Consider the following 20,071-nt stretch of genomic DNA (forward strand, 5'->3'; position numbering starts at 1 on the left):
AAATCATGATATTTTTTCAACATTTTCAATAAATATGGGCTGTCTTCAGTCAGGATGACCGAGCGGTCCAAGGTGCTGCATTCTGTATGGTTATCCCAAACAACGTGCAGCTTTTCAAGTCGTGTTAGATGGAACTACCCAGTATTTACAGACATGTCAGATTACCTTGAGGTGTCATCCTGTTAAACTTTTTCAACTGTCCTTATAGTCAAATCACACACCATCATGCTGACTTTAGTATATCATGATATTTTTTCAAAATTTTCAATAAAAATGGGCTGTTTTCAGTCAGGATGGCCGAGCGGTCCAAGGCGCTGCGTTCAGGTCGCAGTCTCCACTGGAGGCGTGGGTTCGAATCCCACTTCTGACAGCCTTTGTATGCTGGAACTCTTTGCTGTTTCAAGATGTTTAGAATTGAATTATCTGTATGTTAGAAGACACACATGTGACAAAATATTTGATTTGTACTTCTTCAGTAGCATTTGTGAGCCTACACATTTCGATTTTTGAATTTGCACCAAGTCTTTGAATGCAGTAGGCTTATCTGTTGATGGATTCGATTCCGTCAGGAAGAGGTTTTTTTTAACTTTTGCGGTTCCATGGTGTAATGGTGAGCACTCTGGACTTTGAATCCAGTGATCCGAGTTCAAATCTCGGTGGAACCTTACGTGGCTATCCCAAACTATGGTCTTAACCCTGCTAACATTGTTCAAATCACCTGTAGAGGGCAGTGTTCCAATTTGTCTTAGGGAGAACTGCCCAGTATTTACAGACTTGTCAAATTACATTGAGGTGTCATCCTGTTGTTTTTTTTCAACTGTGCTTATAGTCAAAGCACATACCAGCATGCCCAATTTAGAAAATCATGATATTTTTTCAACATTTTCAATAAATATGGGCTGTCTTCAGTCAGGATGACCGAGCGGTCCAAGGTGCTGCATTCTGTATGGTTATCCCAAACAACGTGCAGCTTTTCAAGTCGTGTTAGATGGAACTACCCAGTATTTACAGACATGTCAGATTACCTTGAGGTGTCATCCTGTTAAACTTTTTCAACTGTCCTTATAGTCAAATCACACACCATCATGCTGACTTTAGTATATCATGATATTTTTTCAAAATTTTCAATAAAAATGGGCTGTTTTCAGTCAGGATGGCCGAGCGGTCCAAGGCGCTGCGTTCAGGTCGCAGTCTCCACTGGAGGCGTGGGTTCGAATCCCACTTCTGACAGCCTTTGTATGCTGGAACTCTTTGCTGTTTCAAGATGTTTAGAATTGAATTATCTGTATGTTAGAAGACACACATGTGACAAAATATTTGATTTGTACTTCTTCAGTAGCATTTGTGAGCCTACACATTTCCATTTTTGAATTTACACCAAGTCTTTGAATGCAGTAGGCTTATCTGTTGATGGATTCGATTCCGTCAGGAAGAGGTTTTTTTTAACTTTTGCGGTTCCATGGTGTAATGGTGAGCACTCTGGACTTTGACTCCAGTGATCCGAGTTCAAATCTCGGTGGAACCTTACGTGGCTATCCCAAACTATGGTCTTAACCCTGCTAACATTGTTCAAATCACCTGTAGAGGGCAGTGTTCCAATTTGTCTTAGGGAGAACTGCCCAGTATTTACAGACTTGTCAGATTACATTGAGGTGTCATCCTGTTGTTTTTTTTCAACTGTGCTTATAGTCAAAGCACATACCAGCATGCCCAATTTAGAAAATCATGATATTTTTTCAACATTTTCAATAAATATGGGCTGTCTTCAGTCAGGATGACCGAGCGGTCCAAGGTGCTGCATTCTGTATGGTTATCCCAAACAACGTGCAGCTTTTCAAGTCGTGTGAGAGGGAACTACCCAGTATTTACAGACATGTCAGATTACCTTGAGGTGTCATACTGTTAAACTTTTTCAACTGTCCTTATAGTCAAATCACACACCATCATGCTGAATTTAGTATATCATGATATTTTTTCAAAATTTTCAATAAAAATGGGCTGTTTTCAGTCAGGATGGCCGAGCGGTCCAAGGCGCTGCGTTCAGGTCGCAGTCTCCACTGGAGGCGTGGGTTCGAATCCCACTTCTGACAGCCTTTGTACACTGGAACTCTTTGCTGTTTCAAGATATTTAGAATTGAATTATCTGTATGTTAGAAGACACACATGTGACGAAATATTTGATTTGTACTTCTTCAGTAGCATTTGTGAGCCTACACATTTCCATTTTTGAATTTGCACCAAGTCTTTGAATGCAGTAGGCTTATCTGTTAATGGATTCGATTCCGTCAGGAAGAGGTTTTTTTTTACTTTTGCGGTTCCATGGTGTAATGGTGAGCACTCTGGACTTTGAATCCAGTGATCCGAGTTCAAATCTCGGTGGAACCTTACGTGGCTATCCCAAACTATGGTCTTAACCCTGCTAACATTGTTCAAATCACCTGTAGAGGGCAGTGTTCCAATTTGTCTTAGGGAGAACTACCCAGTATTTACAGACATGTCATATTACCTTGAGGTGTCATCCTGTTAAACTTTTTCAACTGTCCTTATAGTCAAATCACACACCATCATGCTGAATTTAGTATATCATGATATTTTTTCAAAATTTTCAATAAAAATGGGCTGTTTTCAGTCAGGATGGCCGAGCGGTCCAAGGCGCTGCGTTCAGGTTGCAGTCTCCACTGGAGGCGTGGGCTCGAATCCCACTTCTGACAGCCTTTGTATACTGGAACTCTTTGCTGTTTCAAGATATTTGGAAATAAATTATCTGTATGGTTATCCCAAACAACGTGCAGCTTTTCAAGTCGTGTTAGATGGAACTACCCAGTATTTACAGACATGTCAGATTACCTTGAGGTGTCATCCTGTTAAACTTTTTCAACTGTCCTTATAGTCAAATCACACACCATCATGCTGAATTTAGTATATCATGATATTTTTTCAAAATTTTCAATAAAAATGGGCTGTTTTCAGTCAGGATGGCCGAGCGGTCCAAGGCGCTGCGTTCAGGTCGCAGTCTCCACTGGAGGCGTGGGTTCGAATCCCACTTCTGACAGCCTTTGTATACTGGAACTCTTTGCTGTTTCAAGATATTTAGAATTGAATTATCTGTATGTTAGAAGACACACATGTGACGAAATATTTGATTTGTACTTCTTCAGTAGCATTCGTGAGCCTACACATTTCCATTTTTGAATTTGCACCAAGTCTTTGAATGCAGTAGGCTTATCAGTTGATGGATTCGATTCCGTCAGGAAGAGGTTTTTTTTAACTTTTGGGGTTCCATGGTGTAATGGTGAGCACTCTGGACTTTGAATCCAGTGATCCGAGTTCAAATCTCGGTGGAACCTTACGTGGCTATCCCAAACTATGGTCTTAACCCTGCTAACATTGTTCAAATCACCTGTAGAGGGCAGTGTTCCAATTTGTCTTAGGGAGAACTGCCCAGTATTTACAGACTTGTCAGATTACATTGAGGTGTCATCCTGTGGTTTTTTTTCAACTGTGCTTATAGTCAAAGCACATACCAGCATGCCCAATTTAGAAAATCATGATATTTTTTCAACATTTTCAATAAATATGGGCTGTCTTCAGTCAGGATGACCGAGCGGTCCAAGGTGCTGCATTCTGTATGGTTATCCCAAACAACGTGCAGCTTTTCAAGTCGTGTGAGAGGGAACTACCCAGTATTTACAGACATGTCAGATTACCTTGAGGTGTCATCCTGTTAAACTTTTTCAACTGTCCTTATAGTCAAATCACACACCATCATGCTGAATTTAGTATATCAAGATATTTTTTCAAAATTTTCAATAAAAATGGGCTGTTTTCAGTCAGGATGGCCGAGCGGTCCAAGGCGCTGCGTTCAGGTCGCAGTCTCCCATGGAGGCGTGTGTTCAAATCCCACTTCTGACAGCCTTTGTATACTGGAAGTCTTTGCTGTTTCAAGATATTTAGAATTGAATTATCTGTATGTTAGAAGACACACATGTGACGAAATATTTGATTTGTACTTCTTCAGTAGCATTCGTGAGCCTACACATTTCCATTTTTGAATTTGCACCAAGTCTTTGAATGCAGTAGGCTTATCTGTTGATGGATTCGATTCCGTCAGGAAGAGGTTTTTTTTAAGTTTTGAGGTTCCATGGTGTAATGGTGAGCACTCTGGACTTTGAATCCAGTGATCCGAGTTCAAATCTCGGTGGAACCTTACGTGGCTATCCCAAACTATGGTCTTAACCCTGCTAACATTGTTCAAATCACCTGAAGAGGGCAGTGTTCCCATTTGTCTTAGGGAGAACTGCCCAGTATTTACAGACTTGTCAGATTACATTGAGGTGTCATCCTGTTGTTTTTTTTCAACTGTGCTTATAGTCAAAGCACATACCAGCATGCCCAATTTAGAAAATCATGATATTTTTTCAACATTTTCAATAAATATGGGCTGTCTTCAGTCAGGATGACCGAGCGGTCCAAGGTGCTGCATTCTGTATGGTTATCCCAAACAACGTGCAGCTTTTCAAGTCGTGTTAGAGGGAACTACCCAGTATTTACAGACATGTCAGATTACCTTGAGGTGTCATCCTGTTAAACTTTTTCAACTGTCCTTATAGTCAAATCACACACCATCATGCTGAATTTAGTATATCATGATATTTTTTCAAAATTTTCAATAAAAATGGGCTGTTTTCAGTCAGGATGGCCGAGCGGTCCAAGGCGCAGCGTTCAGGTCGCAGTCTCCACTGGAGGCGTGGGTTCGAATCCCACTTCTGACAGCCTTTGTATACTGGAACTCTTTGCTGTTTCAAGATATTTGGAAATAAATTATCTATATGGTTATCCCAAACAACGTGCAGCTTTTCAAGTCGTGTTAGATGGAACTACCCAGTATTTACAGACATGTCAGATTACCTTGAGGTGTCATCCTGTTAAACTTTTTCAACTGTCCTTATAGTCAAATCACACACCATCATGCTGAATTTAGTATATCATGATATTTTTTCAAAATTTTCAATAAAAATGGGCTGTTTTCAGTCAGGATGGCCGAGCGGTCCAAGGCGCTGCGTTCAGGTCGCAGTCTCCACTGGAGGCGTGGGTTCGAATCCCACTTCTGACAGCCTTTGTATACTGGAACTCTTTGCTGTTTCAAGATATTTAGAATTGAATTATCTGTATGTTAGAAGACACACATGTGACGAAATATTTGATTTGTACTTCTTCAGTAGCATTCGTGAGCCTACACATTTCCATTTTTGAATTTGCACCAAGTCTTTGAATGCAGTAGGCTTATCTGTTGATGGATTCGATTCCGTCAGGAAGAGGTTTTTTTTAAGTTTTGAGGTTCCATGGTGTAATGGTGAGCACTCTGGACTTTGAATCCAGTGATCCGAGTTCAAATCTCGGTGGAACCTTACGTGGCTATCCCAAACTATGGTCTTAACCCTGCTAACATTGTTCAAATCACCTGAAGAGGGCAGTGTTCCCATTTGTCTTAGGGAGAACTGCCCAGTATTTACAGACTTGTCAGATTACATTGAGGTGTCATCCTGTTGTTTTTTTTCAACTGTGCTTATAGTCAAAGCACATACCAGCATGCCCAATTTAGAAAATCATGATATTTTTTCAACATTTTCAATAAATATGGGCTGTCTTCAGTCAGGATGACCGAGCGGTCCAAGGTGCTGCATTCTGTATGGTTATCCCAAACAACGTGCAGCTTTTCAAGTCGTGTGAGAGGGAACTACCCAGTATTTACAGACATGTCAGATTACCTTGAGGTGTCATCCTGTTAAACTTTTTCAACTGTCCTTATAGTCAAATCACACACCATCATGCTGAATTTAGTATATCATGATATTTTTTCAAAATTTTCAATAAAAATGGGCTGTTTTCAGTCAGGATGGCCGAGCGGTCCAAGGCGCTGCGTTCAGGTCGCAGTCTCCACTGGAGGCGTGGGTTCGAATCCCACTTCTGACAGCCTTTGTATACTGGAACTCTTTGCTGTTTCAAGATATTTGGAAATAAATTATCTGTATGGTTATCCCAAACAACGTGCAGCTTTTCAAGTCGTGTTAGATGGAACTACCCAGTATTTACAGACATGTCAGATTACCTTGAGGTGTCATCCTGTTAAACTTTTTCAACTGTCCTTATAGTCAAATCACACACCATCATGCTGAATTTAGTATATCATGATATTTTTTCAAAATTTTCAATAAAAATGGGCTGTTTTCAGTCAGGATGGCCGAGCGGTCCAAGGCGCTGCGTTCAGGTCGCAGTCTCCACTGGAGGCGTGGGTTCGAATCCCACTTCTGACAGCCTTTGTATACTGGAACTCTTTGCTGTTTCAAGATATTTAGAATTGAATTATCTGTATGTTAGAAGACACACATGTGACGAAATATTTGATTTGTACTTCTTCAGTAGCATTCGTGAGCCTACACATTTCCATTTTTGAATTTGCACCAAGTCTTTGAATGCAGTAGGCTTATCTGTTGATGGATTCGATTCCGTCAGGAAGAGGTTTTTTTTAACTTTTGCGGTTCCATGGTGTAATGGTGAGCACTCTGGACTTTGAATCCAGTGATCCGAGTTCAAATCTCGGTGGAACCTTACGTGGCTATCCCAAACTATGGTCTTAACCCTGCTAACATTGTTCAAATCACCTGAAGAGGGCAGTGTTCCAATTTGTCTTAGGGAGAACTGCCCAGTATTTACAGACTTGTCAGATTACATTGAGGTGTCATCCTGTTGTTTTTTTTCAACTGTGCTTATAGTCAAAGCACATACCAGCATGCCCAATTTAGAAAATCATGATATTTTTTCAACATTTTCAATAAATATGGGCTGTCTTCAGTCAGGATGACCGAGCGGTCCAAGGTGCTGCATTCTGTATGGTTATCCCAAACAACGTGCAGCTTTTCAAGTCGTGTTAGAGGGAACTACCCAGTATTTACAGACATGTCAGATTACCTTGAGGTGTCATCCTGTTAAGCTTTTTCAACTGTCCTTATAGTCAAATCACACACCATCATGCTGAATTTAGTATATCATGATATTTTTTCAAAATTTTCAATAAAAATGGGCTGTTTTCAGTCAGGATGGCCGAGCGGTCCAAGGCGCTGCGTTCAGGTCGCAGTCTCCACTGGAGGCGTGGGTTCGAATCCCACTTCTGACAACATTTGTATACTGGAACTCTTTGCTGTTTCAAGATATTTAGAATTGAATTATCTGTATGTTAGAAGACACACATGTGACGAAATATTTGATTTGTACTTCTTCAGTAGCATTCGTGAGCCTACACATTTCCATTTTTGAATTTGCACCAAGAATATATCATAATATTTTTTCAAAATTTTCAATAAAAATGGGCTGTTTTCAGTCAGGATGGCCGAGCGGTCCAAGGCGCTGCGTTCAGGTCGCAGTCTCCACTGGAGGCGTGGGTTCGAATCCCACTTCTGACAGCCTTTGTATACTGGAACTCTTTGCTGTTTCAAGATATTTGGAAATAAATTATCTGTATGGTTATCCCAAACAACGTGCAGCTTTTCAAGTCGTGTTAGATGGAACTACCCAGTATTTACAGACATGTCAGATTACCTTGAGGTGTCATCCTGTTAAACTTTTTCAACTGTCCTTATAGTCAAATCACACACCATCATGCTGAATTTAGTATATCATGATATTTTTTCAAAATTTTCAATAAAAATGGGCTGTTTTCAGTCAGGATGGCCGAGCGGTCCAAGGCGCTGCGTTCAGGTCGCAGTCTCCACTGGAGGCGTGGGTTCGAATCCCACTTCTGACAGCCTTTGTATACTGGAACTCTTTGCTGTTTCAAGATATTTGGAAATAAATTATCTGTATGGTTATCCCAAACAACGTGCAGCTTTTCAAGTCGTGTTAGATGGAACTACCCAGTATTTACAGACATGTCAGATTACCTTGAGGTGTCATCCTGTTAAACTTTTTCAACTGTCCTTATAGTCAAATCACACACCATCATGCTGAATTTAGTATATCATGATATTTTTTCAAAATTTTCAATAAAAATGGGCTGTTTTCAGTCAGGATGGCCGAGCGGTCCAAGGCGCTGCGTTCAGGTCGCAGTCTCCACTGGAGGCGTGGGTTCGAATCCCACTTCTGACAGCCTTTGTATACTGGAACTCTTTGCTGTTTCAAGATATTTAGAATTGAATTATCTGTATGTTAGAAGACACACATGTGACGAAATATTTGATTTGTACTTCTTCAGTAGCATTCGTGAGCCTACACATTTCCATTTTTGAATTTGCACCAAGTCTTTGAATGCAGTAGGCTTATCAGTTGATGGATTCGATTCCGTCAGGAAGAGGTTTTTTTTAACTTTTGGGGTTCCATGGTGTAATGGTGAGCACTCTGGACTTTGAATCCAGTGATCCGAGTTCAAATCTCGGTGGAACCTTACGTGGCTATCTAGGGCTGCACGATTCTGGAAAAAATGTGAATCACGATTTTTCTGCTTAGAATTGAGATCACGATTCTCTGGCACGATTTTTTTCACAAAATGTTTGTTGCACTGATGAACTTTGACAAAACAAAAAAACAGTGTTTGGCAAGGGCATATTAGTAGTTAAATCATTGGAAGATAAATTACTTTAACAAAAATAAAAAATAAAAATTGAGACATGCAGGTGACAACAACTTCCCCCTATCATCATATGCACATCAAACAGTCTGATTTCTTTAGAACATAGAGCGTAGTATGTTGTACAGTGTTTATTGGGGCCATATCTTTGTCTAGGTGATATGTGATAGCTGCTGTGATCTCCTTATGTCTACTGGAGTTTAGTGGGTATGCCGTCGCATTGTACAAGGTTCCGGTTATTGACGTCTGTGTTTGTTTCTTGCCTTGTACGACTTCATCATGCTGTACTTTGTGGTGACGTTTAAGGTGATTGTAGAGATTTGTAGTGTTGCCTTGCGGCGCCGCAATGAGGGCAAAACACACGCTACAATGCACCTCACACTGTTTGTCATCGTCTGGCTGTAATCCGAAATACTTCCACACCGCCGAATGTGAACCTTTTTTGGGCACGAGGTCGGTTCGGGGCGGTGGGTGACTCTCGCCACTACAATTTTGGTTTTCTTCGGCATCCATTCAACCCTCCTTACCGGCGACTTTCCTCCGCTTTAGCTCACTCTTTCCAAAACGCTCAACTGCAGGCGGGCGTCCTCCACTGAATCACGTGTTAACGTAAAGATGCTTTACCATTGGTTGAGGGAGGAGGCAGCAGCAGTGCTGCGTTTGGGGGCGCTTGAAAAAATCCGGGAGATAATAGGAGCATTTTTTTCTGATGCAGCTCCAGGTATAAAATGCTTCAGAATCGACGTGTGTAGAAATTAGATCACGTGTATGTGCGAATCGAGATCGCGATTTTTTAACGATTTATCGTGCAGCCCTATGGCTATCCCAAACTATGGTCTTAACCCTGCTAACATTGTTCAAATCACCTGTAGAGGGCAGTGTTCCAATTTGTCTTAGGGAGAACTGCCCAGTATTTACAGACTTGTCAGATTACATTGAGGTGTCATCCTGTGGTTTTTTTTCAACTGTGCTTATAGTCAAAGCACATACCAGCATGCCCAATTTAGAAAATCATGATATTTTTTCAACATTTTCAATAAATATGGGCTGTCTTCAGTCAGGATGACCGAGCGGTCCAAGGTGCTGCATTCTGTATGGTTATCCCAAACAACGTGCAGCTTTTCAAGTCGTGTGAGAGGGAACTACCCAGTATTTACAGACATGTCAGATTACCTTGAGGTGTCATCCTGTTAAACTTTTTCAACTGTGCTTATAGTCAAATCACACACCATCATGCTGAATTTAGTATATCAAGATATTTTTTCAAAATTTTCAATAAAAATGGGCTGTTTTCAGTCAGGATGGCCGAGCGGTCCAAGGCGCTGCGTTCAGGTCGCAGTCTCCCATGGAGGCGTGTGTTCAAATCCCACTTCTGACAGCCTTTGTATACTGGAACTCTTTGCTGTTTCAAGATATTTAGAATTGAATTATCTGTATGTTAGAAGACACACATGTGACGAAATATTTGATTTGTACTTCTTCAGTAGCATTCGTGAGCCTACACATTTCCATTTTTGAATTTGCACCAAGAATTTATCATAATATTTTTTCAAAATTTTCAATAAAAATGGGCTGTTTTCAGTCAGGATGGCCGAGCGGTCCAAGGCGCTGCGTTCAGGTCGCAGTCTCCACTGGAGGTGTGGGTTCGAATCCCACTTCTGACAGCCTTTGTATACTGGAACTCTTTGCTGTTTCAAGATATTTGGAAATAAATTATCTGTATGGTTATCCCAAACAACGTGCAGCTTTTCAAGTCGTGTTAGATGGAACTACCCAGTATTTACAGACATGTCAGATTACCTTGAGGTGTCATCCTGTTAAACTTTTTCAACTGTCCTTATAGTCAAATCACACACCATCATGCTGAATTTAGTATATCATGATATTTTTTCAAAATTTTCAATAAAAATGGGCTGTTTTCAGTCAGGATGGCCGAGCGGTCCAAGGCGCTGCGTTCAGGTCGCAGTCTCCACTGGAGGCGTGGGTTCGAATCCCACTTCTGACAGCCTTTGTATACTGGAACTCTTTGCTGTTTCAAGATATTTAGAATTGAATTATCTGTATGTTAGAAGACACACGTGACGAAATATTTTATTTGTACTTCTTCAGTAGCATTCGTGAGCCTACACATTTCCATTTTTGAATTTGCACCAAGTCTTTGAATGCAGTAGGCTTATCTGTTGATGGATTCGATTCCGTCAGGAAGAGGTTTTTTTTTACTTTTGCGGTTCCATGGTGTAATGGTGAGCACTCTGGACTTTGAATCCAGTGATCCGAGTTCAAATCTCGGTGGAACCTCACGTGGCTATCCCAAACTATGGTCTTAACCCTGCTAACATTGTTCAAATCACCTGAAGAGGGCAGTGTTCCAATTTGTCTTAGGGAGAACTGCCCAGTATTTACAGACTTGTCAGATTACATTGAGGTGTCATCCTGTTGTTTTTTTTCAACTGTGCTTATACTCAAAGCACATACCAGCATGCCCAATTTAGAAAATCATGATATTTTTTCAACATTTTCAATAAATATGGGCTGTCTTCAGTCAGGATGACCGAGCGGTCCAAGGTGCTGCATTCTGTATGGTTATCCCAAACAACGTGCAGCTTTTCAAGTCGTGTTAGAGGGAACTACCCAGTATTTACAGACATGTCAGATTACCTTGAGGTGTCATCCTGTTAAGCTTTTTCAACTGTCCTTATAGTCAAATCACACACCATCATGCTGAATTTAGTATATCATGATATTTTTTCAAAATTTTCAATAAAAATGGGCTGTTTTCAGTCAGGATGGCCGAGCGGTCCAAGGCGCTGCGTTCAGGTCGCAGTCTCCACTGGAGGTGTGGGTTCGAATCCCACTTCTGACAGCCTTTGTATACTGGAACTCTTTGCTGTTTCAAGATATTTGGAAATAAATTATCTGTATGGTTATCCCAAACAACGTGCAGCTTTTCAAGTCGTGTTAGATGGAACTACCCAGTATTTACAGACATGTCAGATTACCTTGAGGTGTCATCCTGTTAAACTTTTTCAACTGTCCTTATAGTCAAATCACACACCATCATGCTGAATTTAGTATATCATGATATTTTTTCAAAATTTTCAATAAAAATGGGCTGTTTTCAGTCAGGATGGCCGAGCGGTCCAAGGCGCTGCGTTCAGGTCGCAGTCTCCACTGGAGGCGTGGGTTCGAATCCCACTTCTGACAGCCTTCGTATACTGGAACTCTTTGCTGTTTCAAGATATTTAGAATTGAATTATCTGTATGTTAGAAGACACACGTGACGAAATATTTTATTTGTACTTCTTCAGTAGCATTCGTGAGCCTACACATTTCCATTTTTGAATTTGCACCAAGTCTTTGAATGCAGTAGGCTTATCTGTTGATGGATTCGATTCCGTCAGGAAGAGGTTTTTTTTTTACTTTTGCGGTTCCATGGTGTAATGGTGAGCACTCTGGACTTTGAATCCAGTGATCCGAGTTCAAATCTCGGTGGAACCTCACGTGGCTATCCCAAACTATGGTCTTAACCCTGCTAACATTGTTCAAATCACCTGAAGAGGGCAGTGTTCCAATTTGTCTTAGGGAGAACTGCCCAGTATTTACAGACTTGTCAGATTACATTGAGGTGTCATCCTGTTGTTTTTTTTCAACTGTGCTTATAGTCAAAGCACATACCAGCATGCCCAATTTAGAAAATCATGATATTTTTTCAACATTTTCAATAAATATGGGCTGTCTTCAGTCAGGATGACCGAGCGGTCCAAGGTGCTGCATTCTGTATGGTTATCCCAAACAACGTGCAGCTTTTCAAGTCGTGTTAGAGGGAACTACCCAGTATTTACAGACATGTCAGATTACCTTGAGGTGTCATCCTGTTAAGCTTTTTCAACTGTGCTTATAGTCAAAGCACATACCAGCATGCCCAATTTAGAAAATCATGATATTTTTTCAACATTTTCAATAAATATGGGCTGTCTTCAGTCAGGATGACCGAGCGGTCCAAGGTGCTGCATTCTGTATCGTTATCCCAAACAACGTGCAGCTTTTCAAGTCGTGTTAGAGGGAACGACCCAGTATTTACAGACATGTCAGATTACCTTGCGGTGTCATCCTGTTAAACTTTTTCAACTGTCCTCATAGTCAAATCACACACCATCATGCCGAATTTAGTATATCATGATATTTTTTCAACATTTTCAATAAAAATGGGCTGTTTTCAGTCAGGATGGCTGAGTGGTCCAAGGCGCTGCATTCAGGTCGCAGACTCCACTGGAGGCATGGGTTCGAACCCCACTTCTGACAACCTTTGTATACTGGAACTCTTTGCTGTTTCAAGATATTTAGAATTGAATTATCTGTATGCAGATATACCATCTTGCTGAATTTAGTATATCATGATATTTTTTTAAAATTTTTAATAAAAATGGGCTGTTTTCAGTCAGGATGGCCGAGCGGTCCAAGGCGCTGCGTTCAGGTCGCAGTCTCCACTGGAGGCGTGGGTTCGAATCCCACTTCTGACAGCCTTTGTATACTGGAACTCTTTGCTTTTTCAAGATATTTAGAATTGAATTATCTGTATGTTAGAAGACACACATGTGACGAAATATTTGATTTGTACTTCTTCAGTAGCATTTGTGAGCCTACACATTTCCATTTTTGAATTTGCACCAAGTCTTTGAATGCAGTAGGCTTATCTGTTGATGGATTCGATTCCGTCAGGAAGAGGTTTTTTTTAACTTTTGAGGTTCCATGGTGTAATGGTGAGCACTCTGGACTCTGAATCCAGTGATCCGAGTTCAAATCTCGGTGGAACCTTACTTGGTTATCCCCAACTATGGTCTTAACCTTGTCAACATTGTTCAAATCACCTGAAGAGGGCAGTGTTCCAGTTAGTCTTAGGGAGAACTGCCTAGTATTTACAGACTTTTCAGATTACATTGAGGTGTCATCCTGTTGTTTTTTTCAACTGTGCTTATAGTCAAAGCACATACCAGCATGCCCAATTTAGAAAGTCATATATTTTCAAAATTTTCAATAAATATGGGCTGTCTGGGGAGAGGTCACGTGGGTGGAACCAAAATGGCAGCTTAGCAAGAACGCTCCAAACAACCGTGCACGGTTTAGTTTAAAACCCTAATATAAACTGCTAACTTCTTAAAATAGAACCTCGTTGACATGTCAAAAACTACTGCAACTGCACAGTGTGATATTTTCACTCGGGGACGCAAAACTGGTACTAAAACAACTCCGCCAGATCCAACGAGCGACACAGAAGCTAAAGCTAGCCATATGGCTAATATAGCTGAAGTTTTGAGCGAGCTAAAAGCGCTCCGGGCAGACTTCGGTGCAAAGTTGGACAATATTGACACCCGTCTGACTGGCATGGCGAACTCAATGGCAGCATTGGAGTGCAGGGTGACAGAAGTGACGCCAGATGTTTCCTCCAATGCATCGCGTATCGACGAATCTGAACGCCGCATACGTGATGCAGAAGATACACTTGACAAAACAGGCGCCACACTACACTCTGCCACCAAGCGGATCACTTACCTGGAATCCAAAGTGGATGACTTAGAGAACCAGGGAAGAAAAAGCTGAACAATTTTACGAAAGCATCAAGTAATTTACACATGACGAGCTGCTGACAGGTGTTTCCACAGCCACACAAACCTGGGACTCCACCGGAGAAAACAGCTGATCAGCCGTAGGCTACAGCTGATCATCAGGATATACAACAGAAGAGAGCCCAAATAATTCTGAAGTAAGCTGTTGTTATTGTGAGTTAAGTTATGAATAACGTTACATGATTTTCATCTTTAAAATTGAAATGTAATTTTGTTCAGTGTGTACACACTTATTTTGGGTTGACTACCTACTTTTTTTTTTTTTTTTTGCAGTTTATGTTTTATAAGACCAGTGGATATTGTTCTGGACCAATAGATATTTTTTTAACATGGTCGAATCTTACATACCAAAAAGGGAAAATTACTATTCCAAGTTTAAAGTGCACGGTTTAGGGGCATTGATTGTTTTTGTCGAGGACTTAGGTTACCTTACGCTGATTTGTTGCTCCTCAAGTATTGAGGATCAGCGTCTCTCAACATTTCTACTCAAGGGGAAGGTTGCATTTCAGTTGGGGAAATGCTGGGGTTGAGGGTGGGACTGTTCGAACTACTGTGTGTGTGCGTGTGTGTTGTGCGTGTGGATGGGGGGGTGGACGGGAGGGAGGTGGGGTGTGTGTATGTGTGCATGCGTGCTTGCATCATTTTTATTTCTATTTGGGATTTTACATTTTCATTAGCATACACTATGCCGAGATAATCATATATGGAGAGAACAAAACAAGTAAATAATTTGGATATTAAAATCACAAGCTGGAATGTTCGGGGAATGACAAAACTGGCCAAATTGAAACAAGTACTGAGCAGGATAAAATATCTTAAATCTGAAATAGTCTTCCTACAAGAATCACACTTGACTGCCTCAGACATACACTACCTGAACAAACGGTGGTCAGGTCAAGTGTTTCACGCTCCCTATAATAGTCATGCTAGGGGTGTAGTTATTCTCATACACAGATCAATACCATTTCAAGTTACAAAAACGACCCAAGATGCATCTGGAAGATACATTATTATTCAAGGCAATATTTTGTCACAAAAACTAAATCTCATAAATATCTATGGGCCAAACGAGGGCAATTCATCATTTTTTGAAAGATTATTTCTTACTGTGTCTGCCTTGGAGGGATTTTATATTATTGGAGGAGATTTTAACTGTGCACTCGACCCAGTGTTGGATAGATCCACCCAAACTGACACAACACATGTACAAACTAGAAAAACACTGATTAATCATATGAACGATTTAAGATTAGTCGAAATTTGGAGGTCACAAAACCCAGACAAAAGGGAATATTCTTGCTACTCAAGCACATATAAAACTCACTCACGCATCGATTACTTTTTAATTTCAGTGGAACTATTGTCTAAGGTTAAAAAATGTTGGTACAATAGTATCGTAATCAGTGACCATGCAGCAGTATCTATGGAGATCTACCTAGGGAGGTTTGAGCATTGCCCAAGATGGAGGTTACAAGTCCATCTACTACAGGATCCAGCTTTTGTTAAATATGTGGAAAGATGTATTACTAATTATTTTGAACTTAATACAGATGAAACTACGGCCAGTATTAGATGGGAGGCATTCAAAGCCTATATAAGGGGAGAAATTATTAGTTACACAAGTTCTAAAACCAAACAGCAAAACCAAGAATTATGAACACTAGAAAACCAAATTAAAGAAGCAGAGACTGAGATTTATAAGAATAATGACCATGAAAAATTACATAATCTATCCATTTTGAGAGCTAATTATGACAAATTAACAACTGATAGAGTGGCTAAAAGTTTAATGTGGACTAAACAAAAGTATTATGACCAAGGGGAAAAAGCAGGTAAATTATTGGCCTGGAGAATCAAGAAAATGCAAGCTGAAAGAACGATTAACTGTATAAAGTCAGTATCTGGTGACATGACCATGGATCCATTAGAGATAAATAATAATTTTAGGGACTTTTACAAATTGCTATACAAATCAGAATATACAGAAAATAAAAAGGCTCAGAATGCATTTCTTAATCAGTTGCCATTTCGGACTATATCAGACAATTAAAAGATAACGCTAGATCTTCCATTAACAACAAAAGAATATCGGTAAGGCACCTGGACCGGACGGGTTACCAATAGAGTTTTATAAAATATTTAAAAAACAACTAATAAAGCCACTTTTAGACATGTATGAAGAATCACTTACTGTAGGAGTGCTTCCAGATTCACTAAGATTAGCAATAATAACCCTAATATTAAAACCAAATAAACCCCCAGCTGAATGCTCGTCTTACAGACCAATTAGTTTAATGGGTTGTGACACAAAGATACTTTGTAAGGCACTTTCTAGAAGATTAGATGAATATCTCCCTCAGCTGGTTGTTGATGACCAACAAGGTTTTGTGCAAAAAAGGCAAGATTATCATAATATTAGAAGAGTCTTGAATATACTACATGAGAAACATAATGCAAAAGACACGGCAATGCTGTCAGTAGATGCATCTCAAGCATTTGATAGGATAGAATGGGGCTACCTTTTTGAAATACTTCCAAGATTTGGGCTGGGCGGAACTTTTCTCAAATGGATTCAACTATTGTACACAAGTCCAACTGTTGAGATCCTAACCAATAATACCATTTCAAAACCCTTTAGTTTACAGAGATCCACACGACAGGGCTGCCCTTTGTCTCCACAGTTATTCACGCTGGCAATTGAACCTCTAGCCATAGCTGTGAGAGAACATACGGGTATAACAGGCATTACAATTGGGGGGATAGACCATTGCATCTCTTTATATGCGGATGACATCATATTTTTTTTGACAAAGTTAGAAAATAGTATTCCCAACTTGATGAGATTAATTGAAAATTTTGGAGGGTTCTCTGGTTATAAAATTAATATTTCTAAATCAGTATTAATGTTTCTTAATGAGGATGAAAGACATAATCCCATCATAAATACTCAATTTGTAACAACCACTGAAGGATTTAAGTACTTGGGCGTTAAAATTACTCCTGAACTCAGTAAAATAATCCCAGCAAATTATGATCCCTTGTTAGACGGAATAACTGAAACACTGAATCGCTGGTCCACCTTACCTATATCTATGGTCGGACGAATAAATTTAATAAAAACGACTATTTTACCAAAATGTTTATATTATTTCCAAACACTCCCATTACCATTACCAAGCTTGTTTTGCAATAAAATTGATAAACTGTTTTCACGATTCATATGGAACGACAGGAAGGCCAGGCTCCGCCTCAAGCTTTTATATCTGCCTTATGAGAGAGGGGGGCTTCGACTCCCCAATCTTAAGTGGTATTATATGGCTATCCAACTGACCTCAGCGTCATACTATTTATGTACAGCAGCCCCCCCAGCCTGGGTAAGCATTGAACAGGAGTCTATACCAGATCTACCATTAAATCTGTATTTTTACTCTTCGGATATTAAGAAGTTAAAAAAGCATATGAAAAATCCCTTTCTCAAAAACACGATTTTGGTCTGGCATGCTGCACATAAACATATAGGTGATATGCCTGCATTGTCTCAATATACTCCTATTTGGGGTAATGAACAGTTTGCACCTGGTAAAAAGGATGGAGGGTTTCGGTCATGGAACATGAAGGGTATTCAGAAAATGATGGATCTTTACAAAGACGGAGTTTTGCTTTCTTTTGATCAACTATGCCAGAGATACCAAATCCCCAAAAAGCACCTGTTCAAATATTTACAATTAAAAAGCTATATGTCATCGAAATATAAACAGAAAACACGCATCAACACCTTTATCAAAACTTGAACAAACAACATTGGTGAATTTAGAAGGGAGGGGACATGTATCTATATTACAACTTATTGGTTACATATAGCACTGAATCAACATTAGATAAGTTAAACGCCTGGAAATCAGATATACAAGAAGACATAGATGAGACGGATTGGAACGATGCTTATTTAAAAGCGCAAAAACAGACAATAAACACAAGGTTTAAATTACTTCAATATAAGTGGTTAATGAGAATGTACATAACTCCTGTCAAGCTCCATCATATGTCTGCTAATACTCCAGATGTCTGTACTAAATGTTTAAATGAGAAAGGTACTTTACTCCACTGTCTATGGGAATGTCCAAAGATCCATAACTTCTGGAAGACTGTTATACATTTTTTGTCAAAGATGTTTAATACCACGATTCCTTTAAATGTTAAACTTTACGTGCTCGGAATATATCCGAAGGACTTCATACAAACACGGAAACAGACTAAACTTCTGGACTTTGGACTACTTCAAGCCAGGAGGGCTATTGCATTATGTTGGAAGAGTATGGACGCTCCATCATTGAGAATGTGGATGAGGGAGCTTTTGGACTGCATTGGACTCGAAAGACTAACTTACATTGCTAAGGGCAAACAGAAAGACTTTGATCAGCTTTGGGAACCATACATGATTATCATGAAAGCTGGAATAGTAGGCTTTACCTGAGAGGCGACTGTGAACAATGAAGGGGTGAACAGTTTTATTTTTATTTTATGTTAATCTTGTCTGATATTGGTGCAAGTCGTGTGTGTGTGCGCGTGTGTATGTATGTATGTGTGTTTATGCAATATAAGTATTTCCAGTCCCAAACTGTTAAGTTGTTATTGAATGTTTTATTGATGGGACATTGTACTATGAGAAAAAGACAATAAATATATTGGGGAAAAAAAAAATGGGCTGTCTTCAGTCAGGATGACCGAGCGGTCCAAGGTGCTTCATTCAGGTCGCAGTCTCAACTGGAAGCCTGGGTTTGAATCCGACTTCTGACAGCCACTGTTTTTCACTGGAACACTGTCCTGTTTCATTATATTTAGAATTTAATTATCTGTATGTTAGAAGACACACATGTGCCGAAAGATTTGATCTGTACTTCTTCAGTAGCATTCGTGAGCCTATACGTTTCCATAATGGAATTTGCACCAAGTGTTTGTTTAGTGTTCCTGGATTTATTTTCAGGGTACTTCAAAAACTGTACAAAATGAGCTCCTGGACTGTATGTTGTCTGTAGCAAGGGAACAAATAATCAGAGAAGCTCAAAGCAGTGATTTTTTATCAATCCAGGCAGATGAGACAACAGATATTTCCACACAGTCCCAACTTGTGCTTGTGCTACGCTACATTGATGACAAACACAGCGTGCAAGAAAGATTTTTTGAGTTCATTCCTCTTAGGTCAGCTACATCCGAGTCCATTGCTACTGCATTAAAAGAGTCTCTTGCTGTCATTGTTCCTGAGGATCAGAAAAGCAAGCTCATCTGCTAGGCGTATGATGGAGCCAGTGTGATGAGGGGTTCCACTGCAGGTGTTCAGAGGAAAATGAAAGATGTGTACCCAAATGCCCACTATATCCACTGCTACGCACATCAGCTCAACCTGATCATGCAAGGTGAGAATTTTTTTTTCTGACCTAGGTACTGTTAGAAAAAAAGCTTGAGGAAACCTTGAAAATTGAATAATCTGACACCAACTGAAAATCCTCACCATTTTTCTGCGCAGATCGTTGATGGGGAATGATGAGCAGGAGGACGTCCAAGTTCTCAGTTTAACATCATTTTATTACAATACGTCAAAAAATGTGCAATACAGAGATCTCCGGGTCCAAAACTCCATGTCCCTGATACACACAAACGGGTTTCAGTTCGTGAAGTCTGAACCCCGTCTCTTGCCCTCAGACCCATTATTTATCCTAACAATTGTTTACTAAACATGAAGGTAGATTTCTTCCAGGAAGTTCCGCCTCCTTGATCCGTTGATTCGTCAGTTTTAATCAATACAGGGAAACATCATGTCACTGGGCAA

At 40.0% G+C, this 20,071-nt stretch overlaps 32 non-coding genes across 32 annotated transcripts; all 32 read left to right on the forward strand.

The window, feature by feature from the left end:
* Window positions 1–287: 287 nt before the first annotated feature.
* Window positions 288–370, forward strand: trnal-cag (transfer RNA leucine (anticodon CAG)). Its single transcript has one exon. It is a non-coding gene; the product is annotated as a tRNA-Leu (tRNA).
* A 223-nt stretch (window positions 371–593) lies between these two features.
* On the forward strand, window positions 594–665 carry trnaq-uug (transfer RNA glutamine (anticodon UUG)). The gene has a single exon. It is a non-coding gene; the product is annotated as a tRNA-Gln (tRNA).
* A 482-nt stretch (window positions 666–1,147) lies between these two features.
* On the forward strand, window positions 1,148–1,230 carry trnal-cag (transfer RNA leucine (anticodon CAG)). The gene has a single exon. It is a non-coding gene; the product is annotated as a tRNA-Leu (tRNA).
* A 223-nt stretch (window positions 1,231–1,453) lies between these two features.
* On the forward strand, window positions 1,454–1,525 carry trnaq-uug (transfer RNA glutamine (anticodon UUG)). Its single transcript has one exon. It is a non-coding gene; the product is annotated as a tRNA-Gln (tRNA).
* A 482-nt stretch (window positions 1,526–2,007) lies between these two features.
* On the forward strand, window positions 2,008–2,090 carry trnal-cag (transfer RNA leucine (anticodon CAG)). Its single transcript has one exon. It is a non-coding gene; the product is annotated as a tRNA-Leu (tRNA).
* Window positions 2,091–2,313: 223 nt separating this feature from the next.
* Window positions 2,314–2,385, forward strand: trnaq-uug (transfer RNA glutamine (anticodon UUG)). The gene has a single exon. It is a non-coding gene; the product is annotated as a tRNA-Gln (tRNA).
* Window positions 2,386–2,628: 243 nt separating this feature from the next.
* Window positions 2,629–2,711, forward strand: trnal-cag (transfer RNA leucine (anticodon CAG)). The gene has a single exon. It is a non-coding gene; the product is annotated as a tRNA-Leu (tRNA).
* Window positions 2,712–2,969: 258 nt separating this feature from the next.
* On the forward strand, window positions 2,970–3,052 carry trnal-cag (transfer RNA leucine (anticodon CAG)). Its single transcript has one exon. It is a non-coding gene; the product is annotated as a tRNA-Leu (tRNA).
* Window positions 3,053–3,275: 223 nt separating this feature from the next.
* Window positions 3,276–3,347, forward strand: trnaq-uug (transfer RNA glutamine (anticodon UUG)). The gene has a single exon. It is a non-coding gene; the product is annotated as a tRNA-Gln (tRNA).
* Window positions 3,348–3,829: 482 nt separating this feature from the next.
* trnal-cag (transfer RNA leucine (anticodon CAG)) lies at window positions 3,830–3,912 on the forward strand. The gene has a single exon. It is a non-coding gene; the product is annotated as a tRNA-Leu (tRNA).
* Window positions 3,913–4,135: 223 nt separating this feature from the next.
* trnaq-uug (transfer RNA glutamine (anticodon UUG)) lies at window positions 4,136–4,207 on the forward strand. The gene has a single exon. It is a non-coding gene; the product is annotated as a tRNA-Gln (tRNA).
* Window positions 4,208–4,689: 482 nt separating this feature from the next.
* On the forward strand, window positions 4,690–4,772 carry trnal-cag (transfer RNA leucine (anticodon CAG)). Its single transcript has one exon. It is a non-coding gene; the product is annotated as a tRNA-Leu (tRNA).
* Window positions 4,773–5,030: 258 nt separating this feature from the next.
* On the forward strand, window positions 5,031–5,113 carry trnal-cag (transfer RNA leucine (anticodon CAG)). Its single transcript has one exon. It is a non-coding gene; the product is annotated as a tRNA-Leu (tRNA).
* A 223-nt stretch (window positions 5,114–5,336) lies between these two features.
* trnaq-uug (transfer RNA glutamine (anticodon UUG)) lies at window positions 5,337–5,408 on the forward strand. Its single transcript has one exon. It is a non-coding gene; the product is annotated as a tRNA-Gln (tRNA).
* Window positions 5,409–5,890: 482 nt separating this feature from the next.
* Window positions 5,891–5,973, forward strand: trnal-cag (transfer RNA leucine (anticodon CAG)). Its single transcript has one exon. It is a non-coding gene; the product is annotated as a tRNA-Leu (tRNA).
* A 258-nt stretch (window positions 5,974–6,231) lies between these two features.
* On the forward strand, window positions 6,232–6,314 carry trnal-cag (transfer RNA leucine (anticodon CAG)). The gene has a single exon. It is a non-coding gene; the product is annotated as a tRNA-Leu (tRNA).
* A 223-nt stretch (window positions 6,315–6,537) lies between these two features.
* Window positions 6,538–6,609, forward strand: trnaq-uug (transfer RNA glutamine (anticodon UUG)). The gene has a single exon. It is a non-coding gene; the product is annotated as a tRNA-Gln (tRNA).
* A 482-nt stretch (window positions 6,610–7,091) lies between these two features.
* trnal-cag (transfer RNA leucine (anticodon CAG)) lies at window positions 7,092–7,174 on the forward strand. Its single transcript has one exon. It is a non-coding gene; the product is annotated as a tRNA-Leu (tRNA).
* Window positions 7,175–7,377: 203 nt separating this feature from the next.
* Window positions 7,378–7,460, forward strand: trnal-cag (transfer RNA leucine (anticodon CAG)). Its single transcript has one exon. It is a non-coding gene; the product is annotated as a tRNA-Leu (tRNA).
* A 258-nt stretch (window positions 7,461–7,718) lies between these two features.
* trnal-cag (transfer RNA leucine (anticodon CAG)) lies at window positions 7,719–7,801 on the forward strand. The gene has a single exon. It is a non-coding gene; the product is annotated as a tRNA-Leu (tRNA).
* Window positions 7,802–8,059: 258 nt separating this feature from the next.
* On the forward strand, window positions 8,060–8,142 carry trnal-cag (transfer RNA leucine (anticodon CAG)). The gene has a single exon. It is a non-coding gene; the product is annotated as a tRNA-Leu (tRNA).
* Window positions 8,143–8,365: 223 nt separating this feature from the next.
* trnaq-uug (transfer RNA glutamine (anticodon UUG)) lies at window positions 8,366–8,437 on the forward strand. Its single transcript has one exon. It is a non-coding gene; the product is annotated as a tRNA-Gln (tRNA).
* A 1,478-nt stretch (window positions 8,438–9,915) lies between these two features.
* trnal-cag (transfer RNA leucine (anticodon CAG)) lies at window positions 9,916–9,998 on the forward strand. Its single transcript has one exon. It is a non-coding gene; the product is annotated as a tRNA-Leu (tRNA).
* A 203-nt stretch (window positions 9,999–10,201) lies between these two features.
* trnal-cag (transfer RNA leucine (anticodon CAG)) lies at window positions 10,202–10,284 on the forward strand. The gene has a single exon. It is a non-coding gene; the product is annotated as a tRNA-Leu (tRNA).
* A 258-nt stretch (window positions 10,285–10,542) lies between these two features.
* Window positions 10,543–10,625, forward strand: trnal-cag (transfer RNA leucine (anticodon CAG)). The gene has a single exon. It is a non-coding gene; the product is annotated as a tRNA-Leu (tRNA).
* Window positions 10,626–10,846: 221 nt separating this feature from the next.
* On the forward strand, window positions 10,847–10,918 carry trnaq-uug (transfer RNA glutamine (anticodon UUG)). The gene has a single exon. It is a non-coding gene; the product is annotated as a tRNA-Gln (tRNA).
* A 482-nt stretch (window positions 10,919–11,400) lies between these two features.
* trnal-cag (transfer RNA leucine (anticodon CAG)) lies at window positions 11,401–11,483 on the forward strand. The gene has a single exon. It is a non-coding gene; the product is annotated as a tRNA-Leu (tRNA).
* A 258-nt stretch (window positions 11,484–11,741) lies between these two features.
* Window positions 11,742–11,824, forward strand: trnal-cag (transfer RNA leucine (anticodon CAG)). The gene has a single exon. It is a non-coding gene; the product is annotated as a tRNA-Leu (tRNA).
* A 222-nt stretch (window positions 11,825–12,046) lies between these two features.
* On the forward strand, window positions 12,047–12,118 carry trnaq-uug (transfer RNA glutamine (anticodon UUG)). The gene has a single exon. It is a non-coding gene; the product is annotated as a tRNA-Gln (tRNA).
* A 721-nt stretch (window positions 12,119–12,839) lies between these two features.
* On the forward strand, window positions 12,840–12,922 carry trnal-cag (transfer RNA leucine (anticodon CAG)). The gene has a single exon. It is a non-coding gene; the product is annotated as a tRNA-Leu (tRNA).
* Window positions 12,923–13,057: 135 nt separating this feature from the next.
* trnal-cag (transfer RNA leucine (anticodon CAG)) lies at window positions 13,058–13,140 on the forward strand. The gene has a single exon. It is a non-coding gene; the product is annotated as a tRNA-Leu (tRNA).
* A 223-nt stretch (window positions 13,141–13,363) lies between these two features.
* On the forward strand, window positions 13,364–13,435 carry trnaq-cug (transfer RNA glutamine (anticodon CUG)). Its single transcript has one exon. It is a non-coding gene; the product is annotated as a tRNA-Gln (tRNA).
* Window positions 13,436–20,071: the final 6,636 nt, after the last annotated feature.

Source organism: Centropristis striata, chromosome 22 (assembly GCF_030273125.1).
Source record: "Centropristis striata isolate RG_2023a ecotype Rhode Island chromosome 22, C.striata_1.0, whole genome shotgun sequence".
Lineage (NCBI taxonomy): Eukaryota > Metazoa > Chordata > Actinopteri > Perciformes > Serranidae > Centropristis > Centropristis striata.